Source organism: Ciconia boyciana, unplaced genomic scaffold (assembly GCF_034638445.1).
Source record: "Ciconia boyciana unplaced genomic scaffold, ASM3463844v1 HiC_scaffold_204, whole genome shotgun sequence".
NCBI lineage: Eukaryota > Metazoa > Chordata > Aves > Ciconiiformes > Ciconiidae > Ciconia > Ciconia boyciana.
In genome coordinates, this window is record NW_027328572.1 from 1 (window position 1) to 5698 (window position 5698).

Sequence of the window (5698 nt, forward strand, 5' to 3'; positions counted from 1 at the left end):
CTGGTAATCCCAGGAAGGTCAATGCTTGAAGCCGTAGCGAATAACTTGGCCGCAAGTAGAATTTCCGAAGGAAGAAAAACAACGGGAAGCAAATAGCAAGTTACCGAGCGATTTGCGTGGGTCCACCACATGGCAGTTTTATTGCCAAACGCTGCTGGGCAGTATGCTCCAAGCGGCTCTTTTTGGTAAACGTGAATTTTCAGGAAGTTCAGGGTTGTGCGTGGCAAAACGTGTCCCTCTGTTTATGTATGCCGCTACGTAAACGTCCAGCGGCGGGGCTGTTGTTCCCTGCTCTCGATACTGCCACGGTAGTGCTGCGGTATTTAGACCCAAGAGAGGGCTTTAGGAAGGGAAGGAGAATGCCTGTTTTCTGTGAGGGCTACGAATGCTGACCCTTTTCTCTGCCGCTTTCCCGTGCGTGCGATGAAGCGGTGTTATTTTTCTCCCTTGTTCCTGGTCTAAATAGTTCTGAAGCTGTCGCTGCTGTGGGATTGCAAGTGGTGTTTCAAGGTTTTTGTGGGGTTCTAGTTACGGATCGCTTCTCCTGTGGCGAAGCGTCAAGATACGGTTTTCAGTGTAAAGCTTCAGAAACTGCATCCGCTGAAATCAGCGCAGGTGAAAGTGATGTTGCGCGTGCAGCTGTGCTCGCAGGGATGCTCGGCGGCTCCTCCTCAAAACAGCGAGGGGCGTGTGGCCATCCGGAGGGTTGCGCTCTGGGTCTGAGGGCGTGCCGTCTTCTTGCTGCGCTTTTTGCTGCGCAAACCAAAGCTGCCCGTGAGTCAAAAAAAGGCACGGTTGTCTAAAAAGCGCGCAAGCTCTAGCGGCCTGTATCGTCAACTGTACCGAAGATGATGCAAAACACTTTTTCCTCTGCTCAGTTGTAGTCTTCACCAAGCTTCACCAAAAAAGGAAGCTTTAGATTCCTACCCAGCTTTATGCTAAAGGTTTTTTTTTCCTCTCTCAGCAGAATGTCAGCCGCCACCATTTCGCCGTGGTCGCCCTTTCTTCTGCCAGGAAAGTGCAAGGCGGACGGAAAGGATCCGTAGTGGTCTGCCAGTCCACGGTACGTCTACGATGTGTGCCTGCGTTTTTCCGAAGGTACTCGTAGCGGGGACTTGAAAGTTAAGGTGAAGAATGTGCCAACTCTCCTTCTGTAGTTTTTCTGTGAAGTATTTCAACACAAATACTACAGATAGAAAAAGGCGTGTTCTGGAGCGTGCCTACGCAAAGCTGACTTCCCTCCGTTTCTTTTCTCTTCCCGAAAGCGTAATCTTCTGTTTCTGTGCGCTTCCTATGAAATGATACTGTGAAAATAATTTTGTACTAAAAGAGGAAAGAAACTGTTGGGAAGAGTTCAGGTGTTCAGAAGAAAGAGCCTTTGTTTTCCTGGGAAAAGCTTTCTGCTTTTTCAGTCAGTAAGGTTTTAAAATATCTTGTAGGAGTACTTGAAAAGCCTTACTGCGATCCTAGCATCCGTACGAAAAGCCGTCAAGGTCAAAGAAGAGACGTGGCCAAAGCCGGGACAAATGGGCGTCGCTTCCGCGTGTTTTCCAGGCTTTGCCAAGAAGCGTTAGCAGCCTTGTAAGTACCGCCAGTGAGTCCTGATGTGGTTTTGGTGAGTTACTGCTTCGAGAAGGTCCTTTTTCCTGAAGCTACGGTGTGTAATGGTTTTGACTTCAGTTGGGAAGAGATTTTCCCGACTGGCAATCCTTCTCATTCAAAGAAGTTGCATTTGGACGAACTTCCCATCGGAGCGGCTGGACGTGCCAGTAGAAGTCATCAGCAGCAAGACTTTTCACTCTCTTTAAAAACACCCAGAAAAGTCAATTTCCTTCCAAGGACCCAAGCCCAGCACGTCTTCCAAAAGCTGATGGCATTGCTGGTCTTTGGTTCTCAGTTGTAACAGCCAAGATAGCATAAAAAGGCATTCCTCTGCATGCTTCAGTACAGGCAAAAGCATTAGCAAATCTGCCGGTCCCTTTTGGTAGCCTGATGTATTGCAGCACTGGGGATTTGATTTCTGCGCCTCCTCCCCTCCTCCCCCCCCAGTGAAACCGTCTGGGGGATCTCTTATCTCACTGACTTTTCTATCAAACTGGAACTTTAAACAGAAGTTAAAATGGTGTCATTGACAAAGTGACTGGCACTGTTGAAACTGTAACTGCCCAATAGCTGTGGCATGCAACTTAGAGAGGTGTGTTTCAGCAGTGAGGTATTTGTTCTCCGTGTTTCAAGAGAGAGGCAACTGAACGTTACGGGGTTTTCCCCAGTATTTTGACGGCGTGCTCTGCAGTGCTTTATTTCTGCCTCTCTTTCCATGGCGCGTTTCCCTGGCGCTTGGTAGCGTCTCTCTTGGGCAGCGCAGCTGGTCAGATGTCACTAGGAGGGACATAGCGCACAACCCCCCCCAGTCACGTTATAACCGTGCATTTTGGAGAGAGATGGTTTAACGGTATCCCAGCTGTGCAAGGTAAATGAATGCAAAAGGAAACTCAAATGCTTTTCTAGTGTAAGTCTTGTTGTTGGATGTATATAAACATACGGCCACCTTTTTAGCGTAGAGTGAATTACTGAGATGTGTTCTTTATTTTCCATGTTACTCTCTAAAGGTTTACACTTCCCTTTCCAGCTTTCTTGACCGAGCGAGCAAGACGTGCAGCAGCAGCAGCAGCCGCGAGGGCCGTAGCCGTTGTGGTGGATCCGTAAGCGTAGATTCTGATGACGGTCCGGCCTTGTCCTGCAGCCTCACCGGGTTGTCTCCCTGCAGCAGTGCTGGAAGGAAGCGATGAGGCGTTTTCCAAGAGCAGCAAGAGCGTTCACTTGTAGGTGAAGAAGGTGTTGAAAATCCTACCGCTTGGTCTCAATAGGGATTTGAAGCGTTGCAGTCAGTGTAGCTGTTAAAGCGTGCGCTGTATCTGGAGCGGACCCGTTTCCCTAGAATCCTGCTTTAGCTCAGCTCCTCTCTATCCCTTATTCTGACTGAATCCCTGTACTTTCTGCTGTGGTGTTTTTTTCATGTGCTGAAAGGGAATGTGGGAGTTTTGTTTTTCAGCGGTCTTGCTGTAAGCGTCTGGTGGTGCTCCCTAGATCCCCCCGGCCAGGTTTCCCTGCGGGTCGTGAAGCATGGTGAGGGTCAGGGGCCAGCCCTGTGGCTGGGAGGCTCCTGGCTCTGTGTGCGGTGGGTGCCCCGCAGGTGGTGGGGAGAGCTCCGGGGCCGAGAGGGACTGGGGCTGCCGTTTGTTGCCCTGGGGGAGCCGGGTCGCAGCGCTGGGAAGGGAGTGGGGAAGATGCGGCGAGAGCAGAGGGCCGAACGCGAGAGATGTGGCACCGTCCTCGGGCACGCCTCCCCTATGCCGTGGGCGGCCGCCAGAGCTGCGGGACAGGGGCTGGGGGGCTGCAAGCATTTGGGGGGCTGCCCCCTTTATTTTTCTTAGCGGAGCTCCCCTTTTTGGTGGGGCATGTGTACATATGTAAATGGCCTGATGAAGGTAAGGAGCTGGCAGTTGGGGCAGTTTCCCTTGTTTTGTTTGTCTCTTTGGGTGTGACGAAGAAGGGGGGGAGGCTGGGGGAGCCGTATGATGTCTGTTGGGGCACCCCAGTGTCACTGGGGGGACGATATGGTGATGTGGCAGAGGAGCAGGGTTGAGTGGGGGGAGGGGGGTCACGGGACAGTTAACCTCCCCGAAAGGGGGTGACAGCCCCAAATGCCCTGAGGAATTGGTGGGGAGGAATTAAATAATGAAAAACTGTAAATATGGGTGTGAGGCATTGAAGTAGAGAAAAATCTCTCTCCTTTTATGTATATTGAAAAATTTTATGTATATATATCGTAAAAAGATTTGACAAGAAAGCCCTCTGTCTACTCTATTAATATAAAGGATGGTAGAATATGAAAAAAATGTAAATCGAGGTATATAGGGTTATAAAATAGAAAAAGAGCTCATATATATGACTAAAACAAGGAGTTTAAAAGTGCATGAAAAGAGGATGTATATGAAGAAATTTTAAATGACAACAAGGCAGAGCGAGCTCTCCCCAGCTGCAGTGCCGACTTCTGTCCACACAGAGGCAGCAGCGAGCACCAAAAAAAAAAAAAAACCAAAACAAACAAAAAAAACCCACTAAAACCTGCTTATCGCGCATGCGCGGCTCCCCAGCTGGGCAGTACCGAGCTTTGTCCACAGGGCGGCAGCAGAGCACCTGAAAATGCGGTACCGCGCATGCACAGCTCCCCAGCTGCAGTACCGAGTTTTGGTCACCGGGGGCGGCAGCAGCCAGGCACAACACAACAATGCGCAACAGTACGCATGCTACGCGGCGCTCGGGCTGCAGTGCCGACATTTGTCTCACCGGGCTGCAGCAGCGAGCCAAAAAGACCCACCGCGCATGCGCAGATCCCCATCTGCAGTACCGACCCTTGTTTCCCTGAGCGACAGCAGCGAGGCACTTTGTAACAATGCGCCACTGCGCAAGAAACGCAGCTCCCCACCTGCAGTACCGACTTTTGTCCACCGGGCGGCAGGGGCGAGCATAGAAAAAGGGGCCACCGCGCATGCTGCAAACTCCTGAAGCTGCAGTACCGACCGCTGTCCGCACGGCAGCGCAGCAGCAGAGCTCAGGAAAATGCACCACCGCGCATGCCCGGCTCCGCAGCTGCGGTAACTGAATCTTGTCCAGGCGGCGTGCAGCAGCAGGCACCAAAAATTGCACCACCGCGCATGCGCGGCTCCCCAGCTGCAGTACCGACCTTGCCCACGTGGCGGCAGCAGAGAGCACTCGAAAGTCCGTCAATGCGCTATGCGCCGCTCCCCGTCTGCAGTACCGATCGTTGTCCCACATGGCCGCAGCAGCGAGCACAAAAATTGCGCCCAGAGGTTTACGCATGCGCGACTTCCTGGCTACAGTACCGACGATTGTCCAGGACGGGGACAGCAGCGAGCTCGGGAAAATGCGCCACGGCGCATGGCAGCTCCCCAGCTGCAGTACTGCATCTTGTCCATCGAGCGGCAGCAGCTTTGTGCCACGAAAAAAATTGCACAAATGCGCATGCGCAGCTCCCCAGCTGCAGTACCCTGCCCTTTGTCCACTTGGCAGCAGCGAGCAGGCTTTCTCTGCAAATCCGCCGCGCAGCGCATGCTGCAGCTCCCCGGTTGCAGTACCGAATTTTGTCCAGACGGCGGCAGCAGCGAGCTGGGGGAAAAGTCGCCAGAGCGCATGCGCGGATCCCCAGCTGCGGTACTGCGCGCTGGTCCACGGCAGAGGCAGCAGCGAGCTGGGTGAAAGCGGCGCCACTGCGCATGCGCCGCTCCACAGCTGCAGTACCGACGTTTGTCCACCCGGAGGCAGCAGCGAGCACTCCAAAGGTCGCCACCGCGCATGCGCGGCTCCCTACCTGCAGTACTGCTTTCTTGTCCACACGGTGGCAGAAGCGAGCTTGGGAAAATGCGCCAGGTCGCATGCGCGGCTCCCCAGCTGCAGTACCGATCGTTGTCCACACAGCGGCAGCAGCGAGCACTTGAAAGTCCGCCGCTGCGCATGCGCGGCTCTCCAACTGCAGTACCGGGCTCGTTGTCCACATTGGCAGCAGCAGCCAGCACAAAAAAATTGCGCCAGCGCGCATGCGCTGCTCCCCTGCTGCAGTACCGACTTCTGAGCAATACGGTGGCAGCAGCGAGCTCGGGAAAATACACCGCGCATG

The 5698-nt window shown here is 53.3% G+C and overlaps 1 long non-coding RNA gene across 1 annotated transcript; it reads left to right on the forward strand.

Annotated features, from left to right (window-relative positions):
* Positions 1 to 1518: 1518 nt before the first annotated feature.
* LOC140646085 (uncharacterized) lies at positions 1519 to 2920 on the forward strand. The gene is made up of 2 exons (XR_012040316.1): positions 1519 to 1581; positions 2630 to 2920. It is a non-coding gene; the product is annotated as an uncharacterized lncRNA (long non-coding RNA).
* Positions 2921 to 5698: the final 2778 nt, after the last annotated feature.